The following is a 19,867-nucleotide window of genomic DNA, read 5'->3' as shown; positions in this document are numbered from 1 at the left end:
CTTGAACTTCCCACTACACATTGCCGATTAAGTCTCTCAACGTGTTTGGTGCCTTCTTGACTGAACCCCCTCCATTTTGGTCAGTCACAAGCTAGAGGTTCCCTTGAGGATGGTGGGTATTTTTGACCTCTTCAGGGATGTTTTGAGGATATCCTCAAGCATTTCTGCTGTCATCCTGGAAGTCTTCTGCTGTGACCGAGTTCCGAGAAGAGCAATTGTTTCAGGGAGTCTGATGTCATATGAACATGCCCCTATCCAGTGTAGCTGGTTTTAAGTGATTTGCACCTTGATGCTGGCCAGACTGGCATTGGAGAGGACACTGCTGTTGGACTGCCATTCTTGTCACTGGATTTGGAGGATATTTTATTTCTCAAGTGCTTTGAGGTGCCTGCTATAGGTTGTCTAAGTCTCCGAAACATATAGGACCAGGGGGATTTTTTTCTCTGACATTAGCAGGACTGACAATTGCTAACTGCTTGAGAGACTCCAACATATATTGAAGAAGCTGAGTTTTGTCATCTTTTAGTGCATATAACCCTGGAGTATGCATGGTCAGGACATGGACTGTTTGTATGAATGTTCCTCAGAAGCTCAAAGTTTTTTCTTGGTGAATTTCCCAATCCTTTTAAAAAAAAAAATTTAGAATACCCAATTAATTTTTTTCCAATTAAGGGGCAATTTAGCTTGGCCAATCTACCTAGCCTGCACATCTTTTTGGGTTCTGGGGGCGAGACCCACGCAAACACGGGGAGAATGTGCGAACTCCACACGGACAGTGACCCAGAACCGGGATCGAACCTGGGACCTCGGCGCCATGAGGCAGTAGGGCTAATAAACTGCGCCACCATGCTGCCCCTAGTTACCATTACTGAGACTAGCTTCATATTGTATGTTTTGTATTGACTTCAAATTCCATCAAACTAGCTGCCATGTTAGGATTTGAACTCATGTGCCCAGAGCAGAGCCTGCCCTCTAGGTTCATACGTTCATAAGATATAGGAGCAGAATTCTACCCCAGAGGGCTGTGGAAGCTCAATCATTGAACATGTGCAAGCAGAAACCAATAGATATTTGTATACCAATGACAACAAGGGATATGTGGGATAGTAAGGTAAAATTGCTTGGAAGAAGATGATCAACCATGATCTTGTTTGAATGGTGAAGTGGGCCCAAAGGCCTACTCTGGTTTCTATTCCCTATGTTCACTCCATCTGAAGGTAATGCACAGTAGCAGCAATGTGTACCATCGACAGGATGCACTGCAGCAACTCATAAGGCTCCTTCGACAATATTTTCCAAATCCATGAATTCCATCACTTAGAAGGGCAGCAGATGCATGGGAACAACACCACCTGCAAGTTCCCCTCCAAGTCACACACTATCCTAACGGGAAGCTATATTATTGTTGCTTCAAAATTCTGGAACTCCTTCCCTGACTACAATGTGGATGTACCTTCACCTCATGGACTGCAGTGGTTCAAGAAAATGTCTCATTGCCACCTTCACGAGGGGAATATGAAAGGATACTCATACCCCATTAACAAATAATAAATAATATAAATACATGAAGTGTACAAATACGGTTGTATCAAATATTGTAAGCTGGAATGTAAAGAAAGACTTGCATTTATAAAATGCTTTTCACGACCACCGGCTGTCTCAAAGTACTTGACAACCAATGAAGTACACTTCATTGAAGTGTAGTCACTATTGTAATATAGCGAAGTACTCGTGCGCCATCGGTTTTTATGGATACATTGATGTAGAAGGCATCATAGAATATATAATCAATATTGCAGTTTTTTTGTCTGGGCTTCTCTCCAACCTTCATTAGCAACACAATCTAGTGTCTGATTTCTATTAAAGCCAGAAGTGTGTTGTCAGAACCAGTTAAGACTTTTCCTCTGATCCTTTACTACCCGCTGCAATCCTGGTGCTCTTGGCATTCTTATAAAATATTGGAAGAGAATGGATTAAGGTGAAGCGAGTTGGCAACTTTCAATTCATTCATATTTCTATGTCAATAAAAAAGTTAATTTTACTTTTGTATGTGGTCATCATGTCCATATCCGTGCTTATAGTAATGCTGTGGCCATACATTTTTTTCTCATGTTGTGAATCGTTTTAATTTCCAGCTTCTCATTGTTTGTGAACTACGGTTAACCAGGCATCAGAAGCACTGGGAGGTCTTTTACCCTCACACCTACATGTTACAACATTGGGCGCAAACCTGGAAATTTGGTTTCCATTTGATCACAGGCACAAACCCAACAATGGCAACATGACCAAAATGATGGGCAAGAGGACTGTGCAAAATTGGTCTTTTTGTTCATTTGCTGACCTGATGGCTGGCAGAAGCACACAGCTTCAGTGTGGAGCCAGGAGAAGCACTCTTCTCCTTCTGGCTCAACATTCAGTTCCAGGAACATTTTTGAAGACCCATTGGTTTGGCTGCTTTAAACCTGAGGAAACTAACCGCAGTATCCATGCTGCACTCTATCAGCACAGAAACCCATACTGTGAATTGTGGTTTGCAAATTAAGTGCCCATGCATAATGGAAACACTTGCTTATCCTCTGTGCACCTTACACTTGACTGCACAAAAAGTTTGGCATTTCTAAGGATTAACTGACTATTTAGATCAGGTGAAGTGTTAAAGCAGCTTTATTTCAGGTGTGTTGCTTCTGCCAGTTTTCTGGCATTACCGCAATCAAGCTCATATTCATGAATTTGATAGACAACAGCTGCCAAATATTACTTTTTTTAGGATACCAAAGGAGAGTAGCAAGCAGTAAAAATATGCCATTCAAATTAAACAATCTTGAGATGAACTGAAAGCATTGTTAGCGTCAATAGTAACATTTTAAATTTTAAACCAATTATGGCAAATGCATTAAAATGTTAAAGTATACTATTTCTACACATTTCAATCGTAAAATAATTTGCAAGTTAATATTGTGCCCTAGACAAAACAAACTAACCATATAAAGCAAGTATTTAGTGCAGATCTAAGGCTTACTTTTAGAAGTTCTTAATAGAAGATACATTAATTATCGTATTTGGGAGTCGATGAGTTCAATTCTTCTGTTATTATTGTCCCATGTGTGCCAATTCAAAGGGTTAGTAGATTTCTCCAATGTCTGCAATATTTGACTTCATTTATTGTCTGTTGATACTTAATCTACATATGTCTTCGAGGCATTTGTTAGAATTCTTTCTTCACGTCTCCAGTAGCATCACTGACACTGGTGGGGTTTCCAATAGGAATTGCCCCATCTAGTGCATTATGAGGAGAGGCGGATTAATTGAAGAACATCAGACATTCTTTGTGCCCACCCATTGGCACCCTACACAGATTATCTACAATCACGCGGAAAAAGATCTCACTTTAGCAGTTATGCTTGCTGAGGCTCTTAGTTCCAATGAAAGCTGATCTGACACACCTGATGAAACCACTAAGATATGGGAATGTGTGACTAACTTTAATGTTGGAAGTTTCTTCAGAAGCATCCACCTACTGCATTTTATGCTTATACAACAGCAAAAATTGGAAGAAGAATGTTTAATTAATGGACTGTGAGCCAATCCATTAGGAAATAATAAGGTCTCGCAAAGCCAGTGAGTGAAATAATTAGGTTAAGTTTCCCCTGCCACATATTTTAAAAAGTTGTTGCCCTCCCTACAAGGGGAGCTTCCTCCCCTTCCCACCCCCCACCAATCTCTATACCCCACCTTGTTACCCAGCTGCACAAACAGACAGATCGTCTGCTTAAACGCAGTTGCTAATGCATTTCTTGAGACAATTGCTAAGTAACCGTGTAGGCAAGGGCTGGGGGGACTAGTGGGGGGTAGCCAGCGGGTGGCGAGGGGGTGTCCAGGGGGGCACTATTTGGCAGGTTGGTTCCGCGCACGGCTGGCTTTCATGTTGTAAGGTGCAGGTCGTCGCCATGCGCATGCATGGCCATGGACCCGGCAATTCTCTGGCCATTTTGTCGTGGAGGTCAGGCGCTTTACGTGGCGCGGATGCTATCCTCTAGGATTGGTGCTGAGGCGCTGCCGATTTTTTTGACGTAAAAAGCCTCGGATCCTCCGGACATAGCCTGGAAATTGGAGAATCCAGCCCACGCTTTCTGATTTACCCCCCCCCCCCCTGGAAATTGGAGAATCCAGCCCATGCTTTCTGATTTACACCCCCCCCCCCCTGGAAATTGGAGAATCCAGCCCATGCTTTCTGATTTACACTCCCCCCCCCCCCCCCCCTGGAAATTGGAGAATCCAGCCCCATGCTTTCTGATTTACACCCCCCCACCCCTCCCCAGTAGCACTGTTGAGGTCAGGAACTCATTGACGCAAATCAATTGCAACTCAGATGCGCTGAAATTCACTGGACATTTCCCCTCTTTTGCTTTACAAAATCTCTTTGTGGAACAGGACTTGAATACAATGTGTGAAACGGTGAGACATAAACCATGTTAACCTATTGGCCATCACACATGCATTGCATTTATGTGCAATTACACTGACATTCTCGTGAAAGGCGAGAGTACAAGGTAATTTAAAAGGGGAAACTTAAGGAAGAAACATATGAGGTTGCTGGTACAAAAAGAAGTGTTCTCAGTAGCCGTTGTTGCTGAGTTGTAGTATTGGATATTCTCTCAACATGTCACTGAACACATGGGGCTGAATGTTAAGGTCCTGGGGTTGGGTTACCAAAATTGGTCGCAATTCCACGGGTGCTGTTCCTGGTGTCTGTCCATCACCCTCACCCCCGTTACATTTTTACAGCAGACTTCTTGCAACTATCCCACCCATGGGCCAGTCGAAGACTTTGAAATGGCCATTAGTTTGGTGGAGGCCACTCCAATTGTGAAGGCCCGCATCTTTCACTGCTTGGACCGGTGGGAGGGGGAAGGTACCTTATTTCCAGCCCCTCCTGGGACTATTGGAGCAGCTCCCCAATGCTTTCCTCTGCATCATCTATCGCCTCCTGCCTCAACCTGTCCGCCGGACCCCCAATTCCCCTCACCAGCGAGCCCCCACTCCCCTCGCCCGGGGCCTGGCAGCCACCAGTGACAATCGCTGTTGGACACTGGGTGCAGTTCCAGCAGTGGCCGCCACTATTACTGGCGCGGCTGGCACCAGAGAGCTGGCCACCCTTAAGATTGGCCGGCAGGTCACTGGGATGGCTCTTCCTCCCCATATTCGGGTAGATGTCTCGCGTCAAGCCACTTGATTGCTGTTAAATGGCTGCAGGGCAAGCTGGCAGAGTGGGGGTTGGGCTTACCCCTGATATTTACATGGGGTGGGAGGGGGGTGAGGGGAGAGGTCATGCCTGGGGGACAAGAATGCCAATTTGCCTTAAAATCCTGGCTAAGAGAGCAATGTGGGACTGTCCCCCTGTGAACGGAAAAATGGCATTGCGGTCTTAATTGTTGAGAGGTTTCACTCCATTTACTTCAGTATCTTGTTGGAGACAGGTTCAAATGCAGAAGCGACAGTGTATCCAATGTCTAAACATGATATATTTTATTAATTCTCAGTTGAGGCACTGGGTAATTTTTTTAACATAAAAAAACTATCTTTTGTCATTTTACATACTGACTGGCACCAGCAGATACAGTCACCCGCAGTCCTTGCCAATTCTCGCAACTGGAAGACAGAAGAGCAAGATGAGCAGGTAGAAAACAAAAGAAGAAGAAAAAAACAAATGAGGATAAATAATACTCGTATGTAAGTTTTTTTCTTTTTTTTTTGGTAATTGTTCTTGCTTTCAACAGAAATAATCATGCTGTTTGACAGAATCCCACAAGCCAATCACTGTATAAGGAGCTTGGGGAGAAGGAGACACTATAAACAATGAATGAAATCAGTCAGCTTGAAAGTAACTGCTTTATCACAGAGTGCCAGACCAGCCTATTAAGTGAACCAGATGATTAAACAAGGCTTCTGGATTAATAAGGTATAGCATACCCAGCAAATAACAAAATGTATGCTAAAAATGGTGTCAGACTGTCAAAGATGCTGGATTATAGAAGGTCAAAACAGCACGAGTGCAGTAGGTATCAAGTGTGGTGTAGGATGTCTGTTAGGCACAGCAGTACAACCTGACCATTTCAGCAGTTTATCTACCTTTTCCTTATCAGTGCCAAACATTGGGCAGCCCTTCGGAGCACATCGCCCGACCGACTGGGCTCGGATAGCAGGTCACTCTGGTCCTTAGCACGACCTGAAAACCATTTGTAAACAAAGAGTGACGGCTTTATTTGTAATTATGCCGTCTTTAAAGGGACAAGATGGGCTTAATGAGTTAATAAAGTGGCTGCCTGTCAAAACACTTGATTTGCATATTAGAACTCAGACATGCAGATGATTCGGCAGAGTTTCAGCTCATGAATATTCCTAACTTGTCATGGGGTAAAGCATGCTTGCCATAGCAACCGTTCTGCAGGTAGCATTGGTCCAGCTGCCCCTGGGGTCCCAGAAGGCTTGTAAGAAGTGAAGACTTGTGAGAGCAAGCATTTTGTCTCGGTACACTTGACAAAACAAAGACAACTCACTCTTTGGTTTCATGCCACATTTTTTATTCATAAACAAGCTGTTGGCTGTAAAGACATGATAAAGCACAGACTGGGGTGAGGCGTGCAAAGATTAAACGTAAAGCCTCATCTGCTAAAAATCCAATCTATTATTCAGTATATTTTCCATTTTTTTTTCTAATGTAGCTAAACTAGGCAGAGCTTGACACACGATCTGTTGGAGTTGGAAGCTGATTGATGCAAAAAAAAGCTATTAACATAAAAATAAATGAATGAAGGATAAGACAGAACAGTCTGACTGAAGTTGTCACTTCTATTTTGCTCAGATAAGATTCTGTACTCGTGTCAGTGTATTATGTATTCAGAAGAATGTTTCGGTAAATATTGTACTTGCAGCGACACAAAAATAAATTGGGAGGTAAAGCTGCCTTGTTGAGAATTTATGTTAGCTCCCAGCTCCTAGGACTGGCTTTGCGCTTGAGTTCTACTTTGTTCACTTGGCTGAGAGGACATCATCCATAGCAGTGCCAATATTTTACCCTGGGAGAGAGATGGCATACATCCAGCTCCCCATGCCATCTCCCATTCTCCCGCTGTCTGTTTTGGCTAAGTACAGCTTTCTGGCTTTGTGATTCAATCAATGCAAATCCAAATGTGTACAAGGAGAGCATAATTTTAATCTGTATTGACTGTTCATCTCCTTGTCTGCCAATTTACATCATGGACTAGCTTCAGCCAAATAGGCAATGATCCCTTTCAGTTAAGTTCTCTCACATTAATCTATATATCATTAGGATTTTTTTTTTAAAAAGCAAGCCACTGTAGATCTATATTATATATTAAAGAAGCAATATTCATTTTTGCTATAATTGAATTGAATGAATGTAACTGTCTCCACGTATTTAACCCACATAACATTACACACTTTCCATTCCACATAAACTGGATCAGATTACATTTAGAAAGATTGAAACAACACCAGAAAAGTTGTAAGCGTCAAGCACTGAAAATTAACATTAATCATAGAATTTACAGTGCAGAAGGAGGCCATTCGGCCCGTCGAGTCTACACCGGCTCTTGGAAAGAGCACCCTACCCAAGGTCAACACTTCCGCCCTATCCCCAAAACCCAGCAACCCCACCCAACACTAAGGGCAATTTTGGACAATAAGGGCAATTTATCATGGCCAATCCACCTAACCTGCACATCTTTGGACTGTGGGAGGAAACTCCCCCGGAGGAAACCCACGCACACACGGGGAGGATGTGCAGACTCCGCACAGACAGTGACCCAAGCCGGAATCGAACCTGGGACCCTGGAGCTGTGAAGCAATTGTGCTATCCACAATGCTACCGTGCTGCATTAAGAAATCATATTCAAAATGTCTCGTGGAACTTCATTAAATTAATGGGGATGTATTTATTTTAGCAACCAAAGAGAAAATGCTGGAAAATCTCTGCAGGTCTGGCAGCATCTGTAGGGAGAGAAAAGAGCTAACGTTTCGAATCCAGATGACCCTTTGTCAAAGCCAAACCGCTTTGACAAAGGGTCACCTGGACTTGAAACGTTAGCTCTTTTTTTTCGCTACAGATGCTGCCAGACCTGCTGAGATTTTCCAGCATTTTCTTTTTGATTTCGGATTCCAGCATTTCCTTTTATCCAGTTATTTATTTTAGCCATTTCTTTAACATTTTGCATATTTGACCATGAAAATTTATCTGGCATATATCTATTAACTCTTTTGTACTTCTCGCTCAGCAGGATATCAGTTACATCGCTCAACGTGCATGGACATTCTGCTCTGAATATTTTAACATCACACAGCAGGGCAGCGCGGTGGCACAGTGGTTAGCATGGCTGCCTCACAGCGCTGAGGTCCCAGATTCGATTCCGGCCCTGGGTAACTGTCCGTGTGGCGTTTGCACATTCACCTGTGTTTTCGTAGATTTCGCCCCCACAGCCCAAAGATGTGCAGGGTAGGTGGATTGGCCACACTAAATTGCCCCTTAATTGGAAAGAAAATTAATTGGGTACTCTAAATTTATTAAAAAAAGGAAAAACAACCATCACAGAGCAAAGCATAATGAAGCAAAAGCAAAATGTATACTTTAGCAGGGAAGCAAAGTAAAATTCTGAAAAGGTGAAGATGCCTGCTCAAAAACAACCTTATAATGGGCGGCATGTTTGACCATTTTATGTACAGGAAGTCCTGGAAAAACCCAGCAGGTCTGGCAGCATCTGTGGAGAGAGATACATAGTTTTCGAGCCTGAATGACTCGAAGAAGAATCATACAGACTTCACAAGGTAACTCTGTTCCTTGCTCCACAGATGCTGCCATACCTGCTGGGTTTTTCCAGAACTTTCTGTTTTTATTTCAGATTTCCAGCATCTGCAGTATTTTGGTTTTATGATCATTTTGTTTAATAGAATAGCAGCTGTATTTACATTGATCAGCACTGAACTTCGGATCAAAATGCAGATCACCTGAAAATCAAGTGGTTCTGCTGCTAAACTGCCAAATGCAAAATACCAATGTATAACTCTGTAAAATTATCAGGAAAAGCCTTTTAAGACTACCATGGAAACTCTGAAGAGAGCTAGAAAGTGTACACAAGACCATGCAAAACAAAATAGACATCCTAAAAGCATCATGAAGCTCAAAAATATTGGTTGGAAACAGCATTGCAAAATTAAAACAATGAACTAAAATATACAAGTGGAACCATCTGCATGCCAGGAACCTCCAGCTGTTAACAACATAAAGCAGTGAAACATGGATGTTTGGAAGCCTTTTAGTGGAAAACTTCCAAATGGTACAGAACCAACAAAACTGAAGATACAGGGCCAAATGGAAGAGACAGCGACAGCAAATCCAGAATGTTTCAGATTGGGCCAAAACTCTTTTTTACCAGAATAAGAAATGTAAACGTATTTGATTCAGATTGATTCAAAGATGGAAGTTAATTTGTGAGTTGATCACAGCCAATGATTAAGAGACTTGATGAGTTTCCCAACTGGGGTGTTCCAGAAGTTGAATCATGGAGAGGCATTGGTGTGGAATTTCTGTAGGAGGACTGTGATCTTGCTGCCTTCCACCTAAGGCTGATAGAGTTGGTAAGAACTGGTGGAAAGAGGTGGGGTGTAATAATTAAGAACATTAAACTGAATGAAATAAAGCACACTTAGAATACCTTGATATTAGTTTCAATTTAAACCCACAATATGTCATTCAAAAAAAGCACAGCTTACTTGCCCTTGGCAGGGAAAAATCATCTGAAACGTCTGATCTTGATTACAAAAAGTAATCCAATTATAGAAAAGGGCAAAGCCATTGGGGAAGCACAGTAATCATTCATGCCACATAAAGCAAGAGACACATTATCACTTAGACCTATTTATGTGTTATCATAGAAATACCTAGAAGTTACAACATGGAAGCAGGTCCATCCAGTGTATGTTGGTGTTTATCATCCATGCAAGCAAATAGGCCTTACCATATTTATCCGCTCTGCACCCTGATCCCTATAACCTTTTAAAAAAATCTGCCTCTCCAAGCTAACCTGCAGTTTTTGCCTCAACCACTAACCCTGGAAATGGGGAGAGAGTGCCGTTGTGTTAATGTCACTGGACTAATAATCGGGAGCTTCAGGCTAATACTGTGGGGACATGGGTTTGAATCCCATCAAGGCAGCTGGTGGAATTTAAATTCAATGAATTGAAAGCTAGTCTTAGTAATGATCACCATGAAAATATCATCAATTGTCATTTTAAAAAACCATCTAGTTCACTAATGTCCTTATGGGAAGGAAATCTGCCATCCTTGCATGGTCTGTCCTACAGATCCGTAGCAATGTGGTTGACTCTGAAATGGCCTAGCAAGCTACTCAGTTCGAGGGCAATGCTGGGCTTGCCAGTGATGCTCATATCGCATAAAACATGAAAGAATTTAAAAATGAATCCTGCAGCTTCACAACGCTCAGTGTAAAGAAGTTTCTCTTCCACTTTGTTATAAATTTCTAATATTTAATCTTTGATATATGATCCTTTGTTCAAAATCAATCAACTACTGAAGAAGTTTGCTTCCAGCTACTCTGACCCTTACTTTCACAATTCTAAAGACTTCAGTCACACTGCACTGTAATTGCATTAGTGTGACAAAACAAGCCACATTTTTTCGATTATTTCTTTGCGTTTGATATTTCTTCATACTAGGCAACATCGTAGTGAATCTGCATTGAACCTTCTCTAAAGCTTTGATATCCTTCCTATAGTGTGATGCCTACTGCAATGTTTTAATGGGTACATATGAGTTTTTTTGTGGCTCATTATTACCTCTTGGTGTTTACCATTGTAATAAAACTAGAATTCTGTTTATTCTTTTAGAGCCTTATCAATGTGAAGTGCTACATTTGATATTCTGTCAACATGAATCCCCAAATTTCTCTGCTCTTCCACATCAATGAGAACTTCCATTCAGAGCACAATTATTGTTGCTTTTACCAAAATGTGCTACATTTGATGGTTTGAATAAATCACCTGTAGCTGCAACATATGAATGCCATGCAAAAAGTAGTCCTTGTCAAATCGCTGATTACACTTCGCTTTACACAGTTTTATTTTTCCAGGCATGGCTACGTCACTGGAGAATCAAACCTGTCGGAGCACTGTTCTTTTTCAGTAATGTTTCAGCATTTTTCCCTTAGTGAACTGATCAACGTGCAGTACAACATTGTCCTCTCAAAGGTCTTTGTTTTAATGGTTGGCTTACATTATATTCAACGTCAGGGAGTGAAGTTTGGATTAGTAGAAATTAATGGAAGGTGGAAGACTTCAACACAGCAAATAAAATGCAACAATTATTTTCATTTTATACTAGTCAATCTTCACGTTGTTGCACACAACATGTTGAGATTAAGGTCATTGGTGCCTGCTGTGGCTCAATGGTAGCATTCTCAAGCAAGGGGCTTGAATACATATTCTAGGCTAATGCTCCAAGTGCACTACTTGAGTGAGTGCTGCACTTTTGGATGTGCTTCTTTGGATGAGATGTTAAATTGAGGCCTCATCTGCTCTCTCAGGTGGACATAAAAGATCCCAAGGTGTTGCTTCAAAGAAAGAGAGGGAAGTTCTTCCTTCTGTACGCCAATATTTATCCCTCAATCAACCTTACTAAAACAAATTCTCTGTTCATTATCCCTTTGCTGTTTGTGGGCCTTGCTGTGAGTAGATTAGCTACCACGTTGTCTATATTTCAATCGTGACTGCACGTCAAAAATACTTTCTTTGCTAGAGAATCCTTTGCGACACTCTGAGGCAGTGAAAGGTGCAAAATAAAGGCAATTTTTTTTTTCTTCGGTCAAACATGGTGAGACATTCGGGAATAACTTAATCCAGGATGGAAAAGAGAGAGGGATAAGGGAAAAGTGAGTGAGAGTAGAGCAGGCAAAGATGGTTTTGAGAGAGTGGCAGTGGCGTAGTGGTATTGTCACTGGACTAATAAACCAAAAACCCAGAGTAATGCTCTGGGGACCCAGGTTCAAATCCCACCACTGCAGGTGGTGAAATTTGAACTCAATAAAAGTCTGGAATTAAAAAAAAGGTCTAATGGTGACCAAGAAACCACTGTCGATTGTCAGGAAAACCCTCTGGTTCACTAATGTATTTTAAGGAAGAAAATCTGCCGTCTTTACCTAGTCTGGCCTACATGTGACTTCAGACCCACAACAATGTGGTTGACTCTTAACTGCCTTCTTAAGGGCACTTAGGAATGGGCAATAAATGCTGGCACAGCCTGCGATGCCCACGTCCCATGAATGAATTAAAAAAAGGATGGGGCAGGAGGGAGAAGAGGAGCAGGAGGGACAGTGGAACCTGTGTCAGTAGACCCTCTTTTAGTTCTGGGTTTTCATCTGATTGGGAATGGTGGAGAGGAGGGTTGTGGGAGTGGAGGTGTGGAGAAGGTGGTGGTGGTTGGTAAATGTTGCTGGAGATTCTGCTGATAGAGGTTGGGAAATCTCTTCTTCATTTCCCTGGCCTATTTTTACTCTCAGCTGGTCAAATGCACTAATGCCCAACAAGAGCAGGCTCACTGCTCAGTTGGGGCAGCGAGGGAATGGAGTAAGGAGCACATGGCGGGTTCAGCAAGGCTGCTCAATAATGGGATAGAGAAGTCAACTGGCTCAGTTACACTGCAGTGGGTGGGAGCCTTGGTGGCGACGGGGTGTGGTGGGGGAGGTAAATAGTGCTACTTGGGTTGGGAATGAATGCATGTTGATATACAGATGGTTTAGCTGTTCAGTGGTTTAAATACTTCAGTAGGGATGTTTTTGTGAGTTTACTTGGAATGGAATGTAAGGCTGGACTGTGGAACAGGCTTGGCAGTTGAATTTTTACAGAGGGCACTTTTGGCTGCTGTTGGTCTATGGGATGGTGGAATCGGGGTGGGGGCCGATCAAGATTTTTCTATTCTGTGCAGCGGACTAGAGATGTGACTGAGGTGCTAGCGGAAGCTTCCATCTTGTAAGACGATGGCTTGCACCATGGTGGTCAACTCTGAACAAAGCACCACTTGCTGTGCCTCAGGAGCCCCACTCTGGCATGGCAATCTCTGCCACACTTGCTGCAGAGGATACAGTGGACTGAAATGTTGCCCGATTCATTGGCCTCGGCTTTCTCTGGGCTCTATTTTCAGCCAGTTTATCTTTTCATTTCTGCTCACCTCTTCCAATGCCCTTCCAAACAGTCAGCCTCCCGAGGTCACGGTGATCAGTGACTGTCTTTCAGTTGCCAATGACTGAGGTAAAGGGCACTGATACTTGGTGTGTGGTGTTGTACTTTTGTGCTCAGCTCACTGTTCAATCTGGCGGGGAAGCTAGGTCAACTTCCAAAGTTACGTTGTGGGGAGAATAAAAATATGGTTTTGGTGATCAGTGGGGGTGAAGAGGGATTGATCCTCAGTTGGGATATCCCATAATATCCTTTGCCCTGCTCCACTGTGGAAATTGGGATGTTGCACCCGGTTTGTTGCTCACTGGGAAGGGTGGGAGACCTGCTTGAAATGATCTGTGTGTGTTTGCATGTGTCTGTCGCTCTGATATACTACTAGAGCAATTGGTTCATCGACGGATGGCAAAAGGCACATTTCCGTTTTGCTTCTGAACTTTGTTCACACCGTGTTCTGCAATATTTATTCCTGAATGTTGCTTTTGTAAAAAAAAATGCCGTTTGTTAAAAAAAATCCTTCCCAGATTTAATTGAAACAGAAAAAGCTTCAGTTCTCGAATAGTTAATAGAGGTTTGTGCAAACATCAGATCTGAGAAAGGATTCAATACACAAAAACACAAAGATTTAAATCTGTCTGCACCTGGCTGCACTGTCAATGTGCAAGCTTCTGTCCCCATATGCAAAGCAGGGTCCAGAACAGTACCCATTTTTTGCCTGGTAAAGTTGATTTATTGTTAGCCTTTGGGGTGGGTGTCGGACACCCTGGGTGTCAAACAGTGTTCAACAGATGGGCCTTCTGCTGCCTAGGTGACGGACTCATCTGCTGATTTGTGTGGCCACTAATTTTTTCAAATTTATTTCCCTTTTCCCTATCCTGACTCATTTCTTCTGTTTATATCTTCATTCCACCCCCAGCCTTCCCCTGCAAACCAGGGACGGCAGATCAAGCCCTGTTTTTGCATTCGACGAGGGATCAGATAAATGGGAGCCAGCTTGCTCTGATAAGGCCTTGCTCTGGGCATTGCCTCTCTCTGAAAGCCGTTTACTATGCATAGAGTCAGGCTATCTGTGTTGCTGCACCTTGACATGAATTTATCTGCACCAGAGACGAGAGAATCCTGCAGAAATTATTGAAGTGGGATTTGATCTTGGGAGGCAACCGTGTCAATTTTCCACCATTTTTTAATTTTTCATATGGGCACCTGGGACTGCATACTGTTTGAGTATTTCTATTAAAACCAAGGAGCACATATATGTATTTTGTCTATTGTCAGAATAGGTTTTAAGTCTGAAACTGCATGCAGATATATGAACTTAATTAATTGATCACTTTAACTGCAGGTACACTAATAAAAACATAATAAGTCAAATTTAACCATCTATATGTGTGGGGCAAAAACGCTCAAGAATGTCCTTAAAGCAATATATATCAATAAAGTATTTTATCTTTTGAAAATCTCATAATGGTCTGAATACAATAATTAACCCTTTAACTGTCCAAGAATGATTATGATGAAATTCACAGTCCAGGATTGAGGTTATCGTTCAATGCTATTCTTGCTGATGATGGATTGACAATTTTGTTTTAGTATTTTTCCAGGGTTCTCAAAAAAATTGCATTTGTTGAAGTGGCCTTGGTGCATGGTTTGCCCGTGCCCTTGTGTGCATTTGCCGAGTTTCCCATACGTGGAACATCTAATCTCATCCAAGTTAACTGTGGGAACATGGGGTGCAGGCGAGATGCTCTGGTTTAGCCACTGACGTGAGGGAAATAACCCTCTGCATCCATGGTTAAGTTGTAGAATTCATACTTTCCATGGTCAGTCATCACGGCTCCATGGAGTGTGGGAAATGTAATCTGCTGATTCAGAGGCATGCTGTTATGAATAACGCTCTCACTACAGCACCTCATCAAGCTTCCTGAATGTTTTGAAACAGGCAAAGTGGGAAAATCAGAAAGTGACCCCATTCATGCTACTTCCTCATGGACTCCTCAGATCATCCAGTCAGAGGGCAGGATTGTCAGAGATAATAACTGACTCCTACCTATGGAGAGACCCAAAGAAAATTGTTGCACTCTCAGTTTTTTAATAAAGTTAGACTACCCAATTATTTTTTTCCAATTAAGGAACAATTTAGCGTGGCCAATCCACCTACCCTGCGTATCTTTGGGTTGTGAGGGTGAAACCCACGCAGACACGGAGAGAATGTGCAAACTCCACACTGACAGTGACCAGGGCTTGAACCCGGGTCCTCAGCGCCGTAGGCAGCAGTGCTAACCGCTGTGTCATGCAGCAAGCATGTTTAGTGTAACTATACAACTACATTTTAAAAAATATAAATTTAGAGTACCCAATTCTTTTTTTTGCCCAATTAAGGCGCAATTTAGCATGGCCAATCCACCTACCCTGCGCATCTTTGGGTTGTGGGAGTGAGACTCACGCAGACACGGGAGAATGTGCAAACTCCACACGGACTGTGACCCGGGTCCGGGATCGAACCCGGGCCCTCGGCGCCGTGAGACAGCAGTGCTAACCACTGTGCCACCTTCTATACAATTACATTATAACTGTTATTTACATGTTTGTTCACCTTTTGGTTAATAAACTTTCTGTATATCTTTAACTTATGTGGTCTGATGTGTTGCTCTGCCACCTAAAAGATTGGAATGAGATCCTGTGAAGGGATAGGACGTGCTAGTAGCTAAAAACCAGCAGCAGATTGGATTCAGTGTTGCTTTCCAAGGTGTGCTGTCAAAATATTATTTATTTCTGAAGACAAGGTTAGATATTCTCAAGGATAAGCGGAATTCATAGAATCATAGAATCAGTGTAAAAGGAGGCCATTCGGCACATCGAGTCTGCAGTGATGATGAGAATGAGATTGGAAAGAGCACCCTACTTAAACCCAAACCTCCACCCGATCCATGTAACCCCACCTAACATTTTGGATATTAAGAGGCAAGTTAGCATGTCCAATCCACCTAACTTGCACATCTTTGGACTGTGGAATAAACCGGAGCACCTGGAGAAAACCCACACGGACATGGGGAGAAAGTGCGAACTCTACACAGACTGTTACCCGATGCCAGAATTAAACCGGGGTCCCTGGAGCTGTGAGGCAGCAGTGCTAACCACTGTGCTACCGTGCAGCCCATTGGGGCTGCTCCAAGACACCAAACTATTGTACAAGAGTCGAAGTAGTCTAGTAAGACGAGAAAATAAAGTAAAAATGCAGGACTTGCTAAGAGGTGAGGAAATGGAAATTTCTTTACCTCTCATGGTTAGTGAACACTTTGATGTCTCACTTGGCAAGACATTGGAGCCAACCATTTGAAAGCACTGACAATTGTTAGTTAATTAAATCACCTCATTTATGCTGCTTGTATGGTGGATGGGGTATTATGTCCGAGTAGCTAGAACAAAATATTTTCCTGGAACACACCCTCCCTATCGGTCATTGAGTATCTTAATTACAAGTTATTCATATCGAGAGACTAGGTGGCAAATTTAGACATTGGCCTTTCATTCCAGGGATCTTGCTTTGAAACAACCCAGATTGTTGGAATGATAGTTTGCAGGCTGTAACTATTGTTGGTGTCTCAAGAAAATTCCAAGTTGGCATAAGCCCCCAGCCTCAGACATTGCTCATTATAAGGCTCAAAATGGTTACTTTTCTCTTCATTAAGGCTGAAATGAAGGTGAGTAAAGGGTGCGAAACACTGGGTCAGTAGAGGGGACTTGTCTGAGTTAGGCCAGAAGTACCATGTTGCGCCTGAGCTTGAGAGTGGCGATGGGGAAGGGATATTAGAAATGTAACCTCATTGTTCTCATCTTAAGGGTAATAAATAGATGCACCAAGAGCCAATTTAAGGGACTAATGTCCAATATTAAGGCACACCTGAAAAATTTCTGACTTCATTTTTCAGGTCACTCTGGTAGTTGCTTAAAACAGCCATTAGGCCGCATATGGCATACAAATTAAGAGATTAATGCCTGTTTCGGGAGTCGCTCTCAAAAATTCAGCAATTCTGTGGACAGCAGCGGCCCAGCCAATGAGGCCTAAGCAGTGGCTGACATTAAAAAAATTAGTTGAAATTTAAAATGAAGTTATTTTGAAGTCAGGGAGAGGAGATTATTCAACTGACTCCATAATATCCTGATTGGCACCACTCCCCCACATGCCTGTGTTCCTCCCGTCCTCTGGGGTCTTTCCCTTCGGGCTGCTATGCAGGCGACCTGAAATTTGTCCCCATCAAAAATTGGCAAAGTGCAGGAAGATACCATCGGGAACCTGCCTGTTTCTCTGGGGAAACACGCCAGTTTTCTGACTGAACCTGACACGTTGTCATTTTCTGGGAAAATTCCACCCAAGATCTTGCTTTAATACCTCATCTGAAAGACAGCACCTTTGAACATGCAGCACTCTCTCAGTACCATACTGGAAAATCAGCCCTGAGTTTGCGCTAAGTCCTGAAGTGGGACTTGAACCCAGAACCAGCAGGCTCTGAAACAAGCATCCTACGAACTGAGCCACAACTGAACATTCTGCCAAAACCTAAACCTACCGGTCCCTCCCAAGACCTGATTTGGCAACACTACAAAGCCTATTGATCAATTTCCATCTAAATGCAAATTACTGCGAATGCCGGAATCTGACGAAGAGTCATTGGACTCAAACCGTGAGCTCTTTTCTCTCGCTACAGATGCTGCCAGACCTGCTGAGATTTTCCAGCATTTTCTCTTTCGATCAATTTCCATTGTCCTCTTGCCCTGCCCCCCACCCCCACTTGTTGCACATTACCGTGAACTACCTCATAACTTTCTTTAAACTTTTCCCGCATAGTATAAGCACCAGGATTTCTTAATGTTGAGCTGAAATTCCATTGCTGTACTTAATGTGTGCTGTAAAGGTACCAAGATTAAATGATGGGGTGCTCTAGATTGCCCTGGTGACATAGCAGATTTGGGCAGGGACACGTCCTGTCTTGGATGTAGAAATGTCAATATATTTTATAATTCTTTTTTATAAGGGAGGAAATGTACAACAATAGATGCAGGTTTCCCCCCCTACTTCTTGCACAGCTAGTTTCCAGCCTAGCCATACTGTTGGCAGACGAGGGGTTGAACTTATTTCGCCAATGAGAAAACATTTGAAGGGTGAATGATTTTTGTGCACCACTTAGATACCAGTTTACAGTAGCGCTTTTATAAAGACGATGAAATATGTCATTTCTTGCCTGGTATCAATAGACTTACTGAGTGGAGCAAAGGGGTGCTGCTGCTGATTGTAAATGGTTACAGAGCAAGGGGGAGATTTATAAAAATGTTAACGCATCTCATCTCTATTCTGTCCTTCAGGCCACTTTGAGAAGATTGTCCCCAGACCATTATTCCCATCAAAACAAATGAAGAAGATGCTCTGTTGGTCTTCAACTGCAACTCCTATTCAAGACCTCATATAGTAGATAGTAGAACATTACTTGGCCTTCCATCAGATTCCACCGGGAAAATCTTCATTATACCGCTGGTCGGTACTACTGGAGGCCCAGGATCAGACCAAGCCCGCATGGGTGAAATTTGGCTTTGCTGGGAGTGGAAAATGGATGATAACCAACTGGCAGCTCTTTTACATCTTTTGCATTGGCCACATTGGGCAGGGAGCAAATGAGCTGTCGATTTCACAATCATCCACTTTGCATTCTCACCAAAGTCGAATTTCACACCCCTGTGAGTTTACAAAGAATGCCGAGAATGGAATCTGGCAACACAACTGTGATGGATTTGTTGAGCTTTCTCCATGGATCAACTGAGTTCCCGAACCTCACTGTCCAAGCATTCAAGCACTTCTTCAGTGTAATTCTGTAGCTTTTGTCAGAAGATAATGCAACTTCTATGTCGATGTTTGTACCTCAAGAGTAAGAATCCAGTTAGAGTAAAAGCTTAATAGAGGCCAGCCTCTCTACTACGTTTATCTTTGTAGCAGTTGGTAAAATTATACTAGTGAGGGTTGTGCGGTGGTTAGCACTGCTGCCTCATGGTGCCGAGGACCCGGGTTCAATCCCGGCTCCGAGTCACCGTCCGTGTGGAGTTTGCATATTCTTCCCTTGGTCTCACCCCCACAACTCAAAGATGTGCAGGGTAGGTGGATTGGCCACGCTAAATTGCACCTTAATTGGGAAAAAAAATAATTGGATATTCTGAATTTATAAATAAAACAAATAGTTTTTACGACCAGCAGTTTCAGGGCTGACGGCTTCAGGGCAACTTAAGCGAGTTGTAAACTAAAATACAATACGCTGTGCACTGACAACCCAACACCTCCCCCCCTCAATTTCTCTTCAGTTTTCTATCCTTCCCTTTGCTCCTGACACTGCTAGCACCTTCATTGGAGTTGGCCTCCATGGGCAAAACTTTCAATTGCACCCTTGCCCATAGGGTCATTATTCAGACACAAGTCTTTACAGTGTGTTCAACGATTCACTGTCAAAGGTGGCCCTGCTGCCCACGTTGGCCTAGGCCTCGATATCATTGATCCCCAAAATGGACAAAGACCCGACAGAGAATGGATCATACAGACCCGTCTCTCTCCTAAATACTGATGTGA

The 19,867-nt window shown here is 42.8% G+C and overlaps 1 long non-coding RNA gene across 9 annotated transcripts in view; it reads left to right on the top strand.

The window, feature by feature from the left end:
• Nucleotides 1-19,212, top strand: part of LOC140386831 (uncharacterized) — a 43,182-nt gene extending 23,970 nt beyond the window's left edge. For 5 of the 9 annotated variants that reach the window (XR_011933681.1, XR_011933683.1, XR_011933684.1 and 2 more), the window contains exons 5-6: nucleotides 5,612-5,730; nucleotides 18,622-19,212. This is a non-coding gene — a long non-coding RNA (uncharacterized lncRNA). Of the gene's footprint in view, nucleotides 1-5,611; nucleotides 5,731-8,294; nucleotides 8,437-8,964; nucleotides 9,728-18,621 lie in introns of those variants that run through there. The other 4 variants (XR_011933688.1, XR_011933682.1, XR_011933689.1 and 1 more) reach the window with 4 other exon arrangements.
• Nucleotides 19,213-19,867: the final 655 nt, after the last annotated feature.

This window comes from Scyliorhinus torazame, chromosome 12, assembly GCF_047496885.1.
Source record: "Scyliorhinus torazame isolate Kashiwa2021f chromosome 12, sScyTor2.1, whole genome shotgun sequence".
Lineage (NCBI taxonomy): Eukaryota > Metazoa > Chordata > Chondrichthyes > Carcharhiniformes > Scyliorhinidae > Scyliorhinus > Scyliorhinus torazame.
The sequence above is the reverse complement of the archived record's forward strand: the minus strand, read 5'-3'. Positions and strand labels throughout refer to the sequence as shown.